Source organism: Prionailurus bengalensis, chromosome B3, assembly GCF_016509475.1.
Source record: "Prionailurus bengalensis isolate Pbe53 chromosome B3, Fcat_Pben_1.1_paternal_pri, whole genome shotgun sequence".
NCBI lineage: Eukaryota > Metazoa > Chordata > Mammalia > Carnivora > Felidae > Prionailurus > Prionailurus bengalensis.
This window is the reverse complement of record NC_057355.1, coordinates 144743590-144756504: the sequence shown is the minus strand read 5'-3', so window position 1 is coordinate 144756504 and position 12915 is coordinate 144743590. Positions and strand designations below refer to the sequence as shown.

General features: G+C 46.5%; 1 long non-coding RNA gene across 1 annotated transcript in view; it reads left to right on the top strand.

The window, feature by feature from the left end:
- LOC122469562 overlaps positions 1 to 12710 on the top strand; it is a 29132-nt gene extending 16422 nt beyond the window's left edge. Inside the window, exon 2 of the long non-coding RNA XR_006293530.1 lies at positions 9370 to 12710. This is a non-coding gene — a long non-coding RNA (uncharacterized LOC122469562). The remainder of the gene's footprint in view (positions 1 to 9369) is intronic.
- The last annotated feature ends 205 nt before the right edge of the window (positions 12711 to 12915 follow it).

Genomic DNA, 12915 nt, shown 5'->3' with positions numbered 1-12915 from the left:
CACCTGGGTGGCTCAGTCTTCTAAGTGCCCGACTTCCGCTCAGGTCATGATCTTGGGGTCCGTGAGTTTGAGCCCCGCGTTGGGCTCTGCTGACAGCTCAGAGCCTGAAGCCATTTCGGATTCTGTGTCTGCCCCTGCCCCACCACGTGCTCTGTGTCTCTCTCCTTCAAAAGTAAACACTAAAAAAAAATTTTTTTAAGAAAATAAAACCTCTTAGATGTTAAAAATGTAGGTAGCAGAAATAAAAACACTAGAAGGGTTGAAAAGGAAAATTGAGAAAGTCTCCCAGGAAGGGCAACCAGATAAATCCTAGGAGAAGGAGATAGAAAGAGTGCCACCCTGAGAGGTCCAGCATCCAAACACCGGAGGAGGAAATCGTCTACAGAATGTTCAAGAAAAATGTCCAGAACGGAAGGACACGGGTTTACAGAGCTAACGAGCCCACCAAGTACCCAGCAAAGTGGATGAAAATAAATGCATACGAGGCACAATGTTGTGAACTCTTTGAACACTTGGAATAAAGAGAAGATCCCATGAGCTGGCAGAGAGAGAAAACCTCACAAAGGATCAGAAATCAGAATGGCTTCAGACTTCTCAGCAACTACACCAAAAGCCAGAACTCTACCTAGAATATAAGCCCTTTGACTCTGTCTCTCTGTATCTTAGTCTCTGTTGTTCACAGATGTATCCCAAGTGCTTAGAGCACTGCCAGGCATGCGTTAGGTTCTCAATAAAAATTTGTTGAATGAAAGAGAACAGTGGAAAGATAATTCCAAAATTCTGAGGGAAAGTCTCTTCCAGCCTATAACTAAAGCCATCAATCAAGTGGATTGTTCATGACCTTGGACATGTAAGGTCTCAAACAGTTTACCCTCCATGTACCCTTTCCCAGGAAGGCATGAGAGGATATGCTCCACCAAAACAAGAAAGGCAAGCAGTACAGAAACAAGAGGGAAAGACATAGGGGACCCCTAGGAAGATGGTGATAATAGTTGTGCATCAGCTGTAATGGGCAGCCAGTTCAGATTGGAGCAGGTGCCAATGCCCACTGCCATTGTCGTACCATTTTGTCTAGGGACCGAGTGCCCTGGTTGTCCTGGCCCAGATCCTCATCTGTACTCGGTTTGCCTGGACCCTCTACTAATGAATTTCCTGCCCTCCCTTCCATTCCCTGCCACCAGCATTAACTAAGAGCCTTCATTTCACACCATAGAAATAATTCTACTCTGACCTACTCCTGAGCAGGAGTAGCAGAATGAACTAAGGAGCGGACAGTACAGCAGATCCCACTGCTCTTGCTACTATCCCTAAGAGACACAGTCCAGTCAAACGCTCCAGCTGTGGTGACCTCTGTGTTTCCCAGGTTTCATAACCTTGCTGCAGACGTTCTCCAAGACCACCCCCAAGTTCAGTGATATGCTAGGAGGACTCAAGGTTTTGCTTTATTACAGTGAATGGACACAAAATCAGTGAAGGAAAAGGCCATGGGCAAAGTCTAGAGGAAATCAGGTATGAGCCCGGAGTCTTCCAAGTGGAGTCACCCAGGACATGCTTAATTCCTCCCGCAACAAATTTGTGATAATCCATTAGAGACTTAGCACCAAGGGTTTTTATTGGAGGCCAGTCATACAGGCATATACCAAACTTCCACAGTCCCAGAAGGAAAGCAGGTGTTCAACATAAAAATGATATTTGCACAGTTTTTGCACAAAGGGCTACTCTTCCCATTTAGAGAATGATGGGAACACTTCTAAGATCCAAGTTCCCAGATACCAGCCATGGGCCAACCTTGCAAGCAAATAGACCTTTCTAAGGAGTGCGGTCTTGGGCCTGCTGTGTGAACTCTTCTGCACCATTGCCCACTGATCCTACCCAGAAGGGGTCCTGTAAGCAGTTAGGGAAGCAGAAGCTAGACTATGATGTAGCCCTCTAGTTATATTTTCCTGGAAGCCTTCATTTTGATAGTGGCAATGTTGCCTTTCCCTTAACACAAGTAGATATGTGCTTGCCATTTAGTTTTTTGTTTTGTTTACTGAAAGATCCTGTTAAGGTACACACAAAGGTGGTAAAACTAGAAAGGAAATCAAAGGAATGAGTGATGGGTTTTGTCTACCAAAACCCATTCTCCCCATCTCCCCTGGTTACAGAGTTGTAATTGAGCAGCATGTGGATGGCTGTATGACAAAAGTCTTGTTTGTGAGCCTAAGTAGAAGTGATGTGCTCCTTCTGGGTGTGGGTCTAAAACTCTAGGGTGCCTCTCCCATAATTTTTCTTTCCCTTTACTGCTGGCTGCCACCCAGAAGTGCCAATGACACAGCGTCAGCCACACAGACAGTATGACCGCTCAGAGCAGGAGCTGCCCCACCAACCTGGCCTGTTCCCATCAGTCTAAATGTGAAAAAGAAACACTTCATTTTCTAATGCAATATCTTTGAATATCTTTGCTACAGCACTTTATCTGCACCCTACCCCCCATCTAATACAAAATGGTAACACAAAAGACAAGATGGTAACTACCTTAGGGAGAGCTAAGACCTAGACTTTAGGGAGCTCCCAAGACCTAGTAATGTTTTGGGGTTTTTTAATTTATTTTGAGAGAGAAAGGGCACACGCAGGGGGCGGAGAGAGAATCCTAAGCAGGCTCTGCACTGTCAGTGCAGAGCCAGATGTGAGGTCTGAACTCACGAACCGTGAGATCATGACCTGAGCCGAAATCAAGAAGTGGGAAGTTCAACTGGCTGGGCCACCCAGACACCTCTAGGAATGCTCTTTCTTAGCCTGAGTGATAGGACACTGGTATTGGATTTATTCTTTTTAATCATACGTATGTATTTTATATACACTCTTGTGTGTTTATATGTATGTATGAATCATTCCACAATTTAAAAAGAAAGTTAAAAATACAATAATGATGAAAGGCACCTGGCTGGATCAGTTGGTAGAGCATATGACTGTTGATATTGAGGTCATGAGTTCAAGCCCCACATTGGGTATAGGATTTACTTTTTTTTTTTTTTAATTTTTTTTTCAACGTTTATTTATTTTTGGGACAGAGAGAGACAGAGCATGAACGGGGGAGGGGTAGAGAGAGAGGGAGACACAGAATCGGAAACAGGCTCCAGGCTCTGAGCCATCAGCCCAGAGCCTGACGCGGGGCTCGAACTCACGGACCTCGAGATCGTGACCTGGCTGAAGTCGGATGCTTAACCGACTGCGCCACCCAGGCGCCCCTAGGATTTACATTTAAAAAAAAAAAAAGTAGGGGCGCCTGGGTGGCTCAGCCGGTTAAGCATCCGACTTCGGCTCGGGTCATGATCTCGAGGTCCGTGAGTTCGAGCCCCGCGTCAGGCTCTGTGCTGACGGCTCAGAGCCTGGAGCCTGTTTCAGATTCTGTGTCTCCCTCTCTCTCTGACCCTCCCCTGTTCATGCTCTGTCTCTCTCTGTCTCAAAAATAAATAAACATTTTAAATAAATAAATAAATAAAAATAAAAAGTAAAAAAGAAATCCATTTGTGTAATAAAATTTAGATGAAATGCCCATTGTCCTACTAAAGTCAGGACAAGACCAGAATTTCCGCCTCTACCACCATTTAATATTGTACTGAAAGTATTAACCAAAGCAATCAGACAAGAGGAAGAAATCAGATGTATAAAAATTGGGAAAAAAGTAAAACTTTTGCTGTTTGTTGATGATATGATCAAGTACTTAGAAAATCCAACAGCATCAACCAAAAAGACTGCTATTAAGGAGTGACAAGGTATACAGTTATCTGCAGAAATCTTTATGCACACAAATACATAAACAGTACTTCAGCAACCATCCTCGTACATGTCCTCGTATGGACCCCTGTGAGCCTTTGCCTTTATACGTGCTCAGGAGCAAGATTGCTAGGTCAGAAGGTTCACAGAGTCTTCATTTGATTGAAACTGCCAGATGACTCTCCAGAACAGCTGCACCAGCTGACACGACCGCCGGCATCCCTGCCCATATTTGCCATGTGCCCCAGAGAACGTGCTTCTGCAAAACCACGAGCTAAAGCAAGAGAGAAGAAGACATGGGATCTAGGAAGTAAGGATTCTAACTGAGAAGAGCAGCAAAAGGAATCGCCCGGATGTGCAACAGGCCTAGGTTGGAGCAGAAGGATGGAAGGCTGTGAAAAGGAGGGGTCTAGGAAATTAATAGGTGATCCGTTGCATTTAAGTGTTCTGAAAATGTTACATTGATAGGTATTTGAAGGATCTGTTGGCGACTTTAGGAAAAATGTTCATATGAAACAAAACAATGCAAACATAAACGCAAGGCAATTACTGACGGAATAACTGGAAGTTATCCAAAAAGGGAGGCATGTAATGGTTGGGGTTGTAAATGGTAAAAGAGCTAAATCTGCATCCACCATAACAGGAAGTCAGTAGCATCTCTTGGTAATTTAAAAGTACCTGGGGGCACCTGGGTGGCTCAGTCGGTTAAGCATCGGACTCTTGGTTTCAGCTCAGATCATAATATCATGAGATCGAGCCCCACGTCATCAGCGTGGAGCCTGCTTGGGATTTTCTCTCTCCCTCTCTCTCTCTCCCTCCCCCTGCTTACACTCTCTCAAAATAAACATTAAAAAAAAAATTTTTAGGGGCGCCTGGGTGGCTCAGTCAGTTAAGCATCCAACTTTGGCTTAGGTCATGATATCGCTGTCTGTGAGTTCGAGCCCCGCGTCGGGCTCTGTGCTGACAGCTCAGAGCCTGGAGCCTGTTTCAGATTCTGTGTCTCCCTCTCTCTCTGACGCTCCCCGCATTCATGCTGTGTGTCTCTCTGTCTCAAAAATAAATAAGTGTTAAATAAAATCTTTAATAAAAATAAATTAAATAAATTTAAATCATAATAAGAACTATGAAGGTAATAAATTCTGAACATTCTGCTATATTCTAATAATCCTATAAGTTTGGAAAACAGATTCAAGACGGGTATTTATGATCCATGTAGTAGATTAGATTCAAGAACACTAGAACATGATTGATTAGATGTCTACATTGTCCACATGGACATAGATCAAGGCTATCATTAGAAAAATGTCCATCAATATCCTGAAGCTTACCAAGTTATATCCATTAAGTTAAATAAGTACAGCGTTCTGTGTGTCAAACATCCCTCAATAAAGTAGTTTAAATGTATATATCCTGAAACAGCTATTTAATAGCGATGCAGATTCACAGTATATATTCTACCAAAAATGTTAAAACAGATTCCGTTGAACTAGGAAGCATGTTCAATCTTTATATGACATTGGTAATAGAGGAGCATTAGATTTTGCCTTTGTACATCCAGAAAATATTTTAATCTGAATAATCTTTAGGAGTCCCCCAGGAATCTTATAATTATCCAGTTATCTCTATAGCTCTATGTGCCTTAAACCCAGAAAAAAACCCTGCAATAAGCATTAATAGTATTCCAGAATGGATGCGTAACTGGGAAGTAGGAGCTAAGTATGGTTATGTTGAATCTTTTTTTTTTTTTTTTTTAATTTTAAGTAGGCTCCACACCCAATGTGGGACTTGAACTCATGACCCTGAGATGAAGAGTTACATGCTCTATCGACTGAGCCAACCAGGTGCCCCTGGTTATGTTGAGTCTTACACCAACTTGATGAACCATTACTGGGAGTAGGTGAATTATCAGTCCCCGTAATAGTCCCCAATCCCTTTGCCATGGCCTCCAGGTCGTCGGGTCTTTCTCTACCCCTTCATTTCACACTTGGCCATGTGACTTGCTTTAGTCAATGTGAGTAAACATGATAGGAGCAGGGGCTTGAAATGTGCTTGTGAATGGGCATTTGGGCTTGCTCTCTTACACTCCAATAATCTGCCATGATTGGCAGAGGCAGAGCTTCCCTCTGACTTCAGCCCAGGTCCTAGAATGTGACTCATGGAACAGAGCTGTTCCATAGACCTGCAGCCTGAGGCCAAGCCACCCCAGCTAACTCTCATATGCATGGGCAAGAAATAAATGCTTATTGTATACTTCTGAGCTCCTGTAGTTTGTTACTCAGCATTATCGTATCAATAGCTGACTAATACATATTCCAAATTAATCTTTCCTATGATCTTACTGATACATGGCACAGAGCTGAAAAAGGAGGTTGTATTTTGGTCTCTAATAGTGTCACGGGTTGGGTTCTCCAGGAAGCAGATGCTGAGATGGAGTTAGGACTACAAAAGGTTTATTGAAGAATAACACCTGTGAAGGTGAGTGCCATCAGATGGCAGTGCGGACCTGGTAGAGTCCCAGCCAGCCCAGTAGTAGGAATCTAGAGCAGATTCCTTGATGGAGGGGTCCTGTGTCCGGTGGAAATGGCTAGACCCTTGTACTGCTGTCTGGCTGAGTCATTGACTAGGGACTGCCCATAAAGAGAGTGCCCTTAGCTACCACGTCTGGCCAATCATTGGCTGGGAGATGCCCCAGAAATCGTATGACCTCTGTTTAAAAGCCGAGATGGAGCTTGTCAGCTTAACCCCACTCCGTGCATCTGGGCAGCTGGTCCTTTCTAGAAGGGGATCTGAGCAGGCCATCTCCATGTTGCCACAAACAGCTTTAAGGTAGTACATGTATAAAAAGATAAGGAAAGGCATAGGAAGCTAATGAGCTGTTTGACAGCCTAGAAGTGTTTACGTCACCTATGATCCGGTCGTGCTGCCAGTTCCTTCAGACGGAAAACAGTACAGGACTCTTGGTGCTCTCTCCAAGTCCTTCTGCCCCAGTCCTTTGCATCTCCGTAAATGGCAGCACCAGCACTCCCATAGCTGCTCAAGTGAAAATCCTAGCTGTAAGGGCTCGGTCGGTTAAGCGTCTGACTCGTCATTTTGGCTCAAGTCACCATCTCACAGTCTGTGAGATCGAGCCCCACGTCCAGCTCTGTGCTAATAGCCTGCTTGGGATTCATATTCTCTCTCTCTCTCTCTCTCTCTCTCTCTCTCTCTCTCTCAATCTCTCTGCCCCTACCTCATGCCCTCTCTCGCTCTCTCTCTCTAAAAAACAAAAAACCTAGGTGTAAAGAAGAGCTTTTGGAAACAAAAAAGTATAATTGCTAACTTTAAAAATATGATCCTTATTGTAAATAGGCCATAATGAAAGATTATGGTGAAGTTACCACATTCACCAGAAGGCTGCTGCTGGCTTTCATGTACATTTTGTTGAAAGTACCAACTTGTTCTTTATGTCTTCTTCTGCCTTTTTGTTTCCTGTATGGCAGTGTCCTAATTCTCATAATCTTTATCTCTATGATTTTAAGTTTCATCATGTACTTTCCTTGGCTGTCATAACTTTTTCCTTATCTTCGCAATTTTGACCAAAAGAATTTTTTGTGTCCACTGTGATACAGTGATCATTGTAGTTTATATTTATAAGTATATTGTAATGTTGTAATGTTCTTAACTTTCTGTTCATCTTTTTTTCACTTCATGCGTTTTGCTTCCTGTAGCTTACCTTCTTATCATATTTGAATTTTGGTGTGATAAATAATTTGAAAAGAATAGAGGCGTCTGGATGGCTCAGTCAAGTGTCTGACTCTTGATTTCAGCTCAGGTGATGAATTCAAGCCCCGTATTAGACTCTGTGCTGACAGTGCGAGGCCTGCTTGGAATTCTCTCTCTCTCAAAATGAGTAAATAAGCTTAAACAAATTATTTGGAGGGGCGCCTGGGTGGCTCAGTTGGTCGAGCGTCCAACTTCAGCTCAGGTCATGACCTCACAGTCCGTGAGTTCGAGCCCCGCGTCGGGCTCTGTGCTGACGGCTCGGAGCCTGGAGCCTGGTTCAGATTCTGTGTCTCCCTCTCTCTGCCCCTCCCCTGCTCATGCTCTGTCTCTCCCTGTCTCAAAAATAAATAATTAAAAAATAATTTGGAAAGAATATATAAAATTGATCTGAAACTAAGACGTACAAATAACGATTCAAATGTGTTTCAACCACGGTGTTATATTGCACCACATTATTGTTACCAAACTGTTCTTATAATTCATACTTTGACATACTAATGAAAATGCGTGGGAGGTTTGTCACAGAGCACTTGTTTCTGAGGTTGTTTTGCTGCCTTTGGGACAGTTTAGCAGGCCAGAATTAATCAGACTAAGGTGCATCGGGCACCCAGGCTTGCATTCCAGTAGACTGGGATGTATAGAATGCAAGATTTGGCACACGGAGGTACTTGGCTACCTGCAGTATTGCTGCCGGTTTGTGCAGAGGACACAGGAATCGTGATCAAATCTATTTTATATAATTCCAAGCAGAAAAAATTGTGTGATGTGTTTATAGTTATGTTCACAGTGTTACTGAGTATATTCCTAACAAAAGGGATTTTTTTAAATTATTTTAGAGAGAGAGGGCAAGTGGGAGCAGGGGAGGGGAAGAGAGAGTGGGAGAGAGAGGGTGAGTGGGAGCGGGGGGGGGGGGGGCGCAGAGAGAGAGAGGGAAAGAGGGAATCCCAAGCAGACTCCACGCTCAGCTTAGAGCCCAACGTGGGGCTCAATCCCACATCCCTGGGATCATGACGAGCTGAAATCAAGAGTTGGACGCTGAACCGACTGAGCCCCCCAGGCCCCCCGAAAGAAGAGATCTTCCGTTCTGATTAGGCATTGGTAGAAACCCAATCCTCCACTTACATTCTCACACCATGGCAACTGGGAGAATTTTCCACCAGCTACCTCCTGGCTTCATGCATTTCAAACCTGCTCCCCCCCGCATCTCACACATGTCTGTCACCAGGCGCACTAGGACAGGTTCACTTCTCCTTGAAACCTCTGCCCCCACCCTTGACCACCCAGAGAAGCCACCGAGTCTTGTCAGCAACTGCCCACCACACCTAAACTAAGTGTAGCCATCTGATAGGAGTGGAAATGGAGCAGAAAGAGACGGGGGTGTTGGCCATTTGCAGTGAAATAGCTTAATGCTTCAGAATTTACAAAACCAGGAGCATATTGCTAGAACCTTCCAAGGGGCCCGGGCCAGTGAGGGACCCTCTGTGGCAGTCCTTCCCTTCTTAGTACCCACCCCACCCCCGACCCAGGGCCGTGACACCAGCTGCTCTCCAGAACGCACCAGCCCCCTGTTCTGCTCCCAATCGAACTCACTCCCACATCTGGCTCCCAGGACTTCCCTCTGGACCACCTTCCCTGCTTTCCACTCTGTCGTGTCCTCTTTCCCGCGAGTACTTCTGCGTCCTTCCCCAGACAGCCCTCGTGCCCGTCCGTCGCCGCTATCGGGCCTCCAGGATCCAAGCCCGCGACACAGCGATGGTGGCGAACCCACTGATCATTTTTGTTACCATTGCATTATTTTGAGTCAGATTTGCCTCTTTTTAACGTGTCACTGTGTTCTCCCTGTTTCAGATGAGAACCCTTCAGTCTGTGCCCACCTGTCTCATCAGCCCCCCTGGGCTCAGCCTCCCAGATTCATCAACAGCCGCCTCTGTCGGTGCCGCTCCAAGGGCCGGTGTGCGAGGACGCGCGTCGGCACCAGAACGGAAGTTCTGTCCATCACGGCGCACACCGAGGTCAGCCGACCGCCCTGCTGGCCAGCTTCACCAGCGAGGAAGCGCCATGTCCTGGGGCGAGGGGTCGGGTGGCAGTCCGTGAGTTGACAGCCCACAGGTCATACTTCAAGGGGGACACTGTCTCTGACGAGATGACTCGGGGTCTTAGGAGGTTTGTCAACAGTCTCTCGTGTCCCTGCCTGAGTTCAGAACTACTTGAGAGACATAGGAGCTAGACAGGTGGAGATAAAGCTATCAGCTTTCATACTGAAAAGCTGATTAGAAAGGAGGGCTGTGCATCTGTGGCCAAAGGGACTGTGAGTTCATCTCACCCGCCCTGAAGCAGGCCCCTCCTGAGGGCAGGATGCTGGCTCTGCAGGTGGGCAAGCAGAAGAGGAGTGATTCCATCCTCCTCCCAGACACCACCAGTCATTTCCTCTGGGAAAGGAGGAAAGGGAGCAAGGTGGGCTAAGAGACTAGAAGTGGACACAAGCCCGCAACCTGGATTCCATGCCTTTAAAGGGTCTGTGAAGTCCCTGAGATTGAATGGTGTGTGTGTGTGCGTGTGTGTGTGTGTGTGGTATTTCTCTTTAAAAAAATTTTTTAGTGTTTATTTATTTCAGAGAGATTGAGACAGAGTGTGAGCAGGAGAGGGCCAGAGAGAGGGAGACACAGAATCGGAAGCAGGCTCCAGGCTCCGAGCCGTCAGCACAGAGCCCAGTGCGGGGCTCGAACCCACGAACCGCGAGATCATGACCCGAGCCGCAGTCGGACACTTAACCGACTGAGCCACCCAGGCGCCCCATATGTGGTATTTTTCTAGAAAGCCTGCAGTAGATGTTGTAGGTCCTTGACCAGATAGATCCCTGTGACCCACCCCCAAGGGCTGCCATGAGTGTTCCTGTCTCCCCACTCCTTCGCTGAATCCTCCTTGCCCTAAAGGGAGTTCCTGGCCTGAGAGACGACACCTGCCCCCCACCAGGGGAAATTGACGGACTTGGAGGTACAGAGGCCACCTCTTGCCTCCAGATGGGAACAGCTCTAGTGCAGTTCACTTTCCAGGGCATCTCGGAGGTCAGGAGGAAGCTATTCTCCAGCTGAGGCCACCTCTTGCTGAGCTTTTGTCCCCTGCCAAGCCTGCTTTCCTCACGGCCCTTCTTGGGGCGCTCCCTCCATACATTACTTGTACAAGAGCCCTTGTCTCAGCCTCGGCTTCCAGGAACTTGACATGATTCAGAGTTCATGAGCTCTCATCAGATCCTGAAGGTGGTTTATGATCCTGCAGTGGGTCGAATGGTGGCCCCGTGACATCTGTGTCACCTTATTTGGGAAAAGGGTCTTTGCAGATGTAATTAAGGATCTTGAGATGAGATCATCCTGGATTAGCCAGGTGGACCCTAAATCCAATGACAAGTGTCCTTAAAGAGACAGGCAGAGGAGAGAGAGACACAGGCAGAGGCTACACACAGATGGAGGGAGGCCATAGCAAGAGACCGTAGCAGTGTAGCCACAAAGCTGAGGAAAACCTGGAGCAGGAGCAGCTGGAAGAGGCCAGAAAGGATCCTCCCTTAGCCTGAGTCTGGCCTCCAGCCCTGTGAGAGAATGCATGTCTTGTTTTAAGCCCCCAGTTTGTGATAATTCGTTTCAGCAGCCACAGGAAATCAATGCTTCCGAAAGGTTAAGAATTCCATATAGTTGTGGAAATGCCAGAAGTCCTTCCACGTGGAAAAACGACAGTGTGGCGTGGGGGTGCTGGTTGTTACCCTGCCCCCCACCCGCATCGGTCGCTTCCAGGGTCCCCATCCCCAGGCCCTCTGGAAGGACCGAGCTTGTCGGGAGCCTGAACGTTGCTGAAATGAAGGGGAGGGTATCTGCCTTCTCGCATCACCCCCTAGGCCGTGGATCTGCCCCTTTGTTCTTCTTGCTCTAAGAGTGACTGTAAAGGCCTTTTTTTTGTTTCCCTTGGGATTTCCAGCAAACCAGAGCATAGTCTTCCTGACAGTGTTTTTCAGGATCGTGTCATTTTCCAGGATTCATCTCTGATTATGCTTCCTTTCCTCTATATTTTGTTCATCCTCTCAAAAGAATTAGCTCAACAGGGAGCTCATGCCGGCACACTGGACTCCTCTATTACTTCTCTCTTTTTATCTCCATCATGATTATTCATGATTGTATAATCAGGATTTCTTTTTAAAGAAGCTCCTCACTTGATATTAGCTGACAGAACAAAAGGTTCTTGATTAAATGGTGGCTCTTTTCTGCCCACTGAAAGTCAAAAGCTAATGAAATACTTTGATCAAAATGAATTTTGATATCCATTCTATGAGAATAGCAAAAAAACTTCCAGAAGCAATTGAATGGCTGCATGGACCGGTGCTTTCAGAGGTCAAGAACCATCGTTCCGGAAGTCTGTTTCTAAACAAGGAACTGGAGAAGGTGAATCTCACGCCCGTGCGGTGGGGTGTAAATGACTCATGCCAGGCGCCTGGTTCACGGGCGTCTCCCCTTCTCCACCTGGACCCTTGCACCAGCTTTCTAATGGTCTCCCTGCGCCCAGGTTTGCAGTCCTCAAATCCCAGGTCCACCATCCTGCAAGATATACTACAACACTGATACCCATACCCTCTTCCCTGCCCCCCCACTGTCTCCTGTAGGACAGAGGCCACACTCCCCAAGGGCAGGCCCAGGCCTTCCAGACGGACCCTGCCTCCTGCACAGACCGCCTTCCCGCACAGCGTGCTGCTCCTGCCCCACGCTCCTCACCTTTATACCTCTGCACGAGTAGGGCCCCCGTCTGCATGCCCTGCCTCTGCCCTGACCAGATGGCCCTGACGACTCCGCTCAGGTGTCATTGTCATTGGAAAGTCTTCTCTGGCCCTCACTGTGCTCCCATAACACCCTGAGCCTATTTTTATCATAGCACTTACATCAGAGTTTACAGTTCCCTATTCTTGTGTCTGTCTCCCCAGCAGTGAGGTCCCAGGACAGGAAGTGGGTCTTCTGGATCTTGGAGTCCCCAGACCTAGATCAGTGTCTGTCAAATGAAGGTTGAATGAAATCTCTTGCCTCATAGAAGGAATACCAGGCATTTGCAATGCCTATTGTCCGTTCTTTCATCTGCCCTGTAAATTATTTTGGAAAGTTTGAAATACTTTCTTATGTTTGTTTTTATCCAGAATAAAAAGAAACTAGAAATTTTATAATTAAAAAAATCTGCTATTTTTTCATTATTTTTGTACATCCACTAAGTTCTAAAAATTATTTGAGGCAAATCATAATAGAAAAGCATTTAAGACACACCCCCACCAGAGACAGACTTGCACTTCTGCCTTGTTTCCCGGGACCAGGTCACGTGGCACCCTGCCGGCTTGGAGGCTGGAAAAGCAAGTAGTACAGTGTGTGT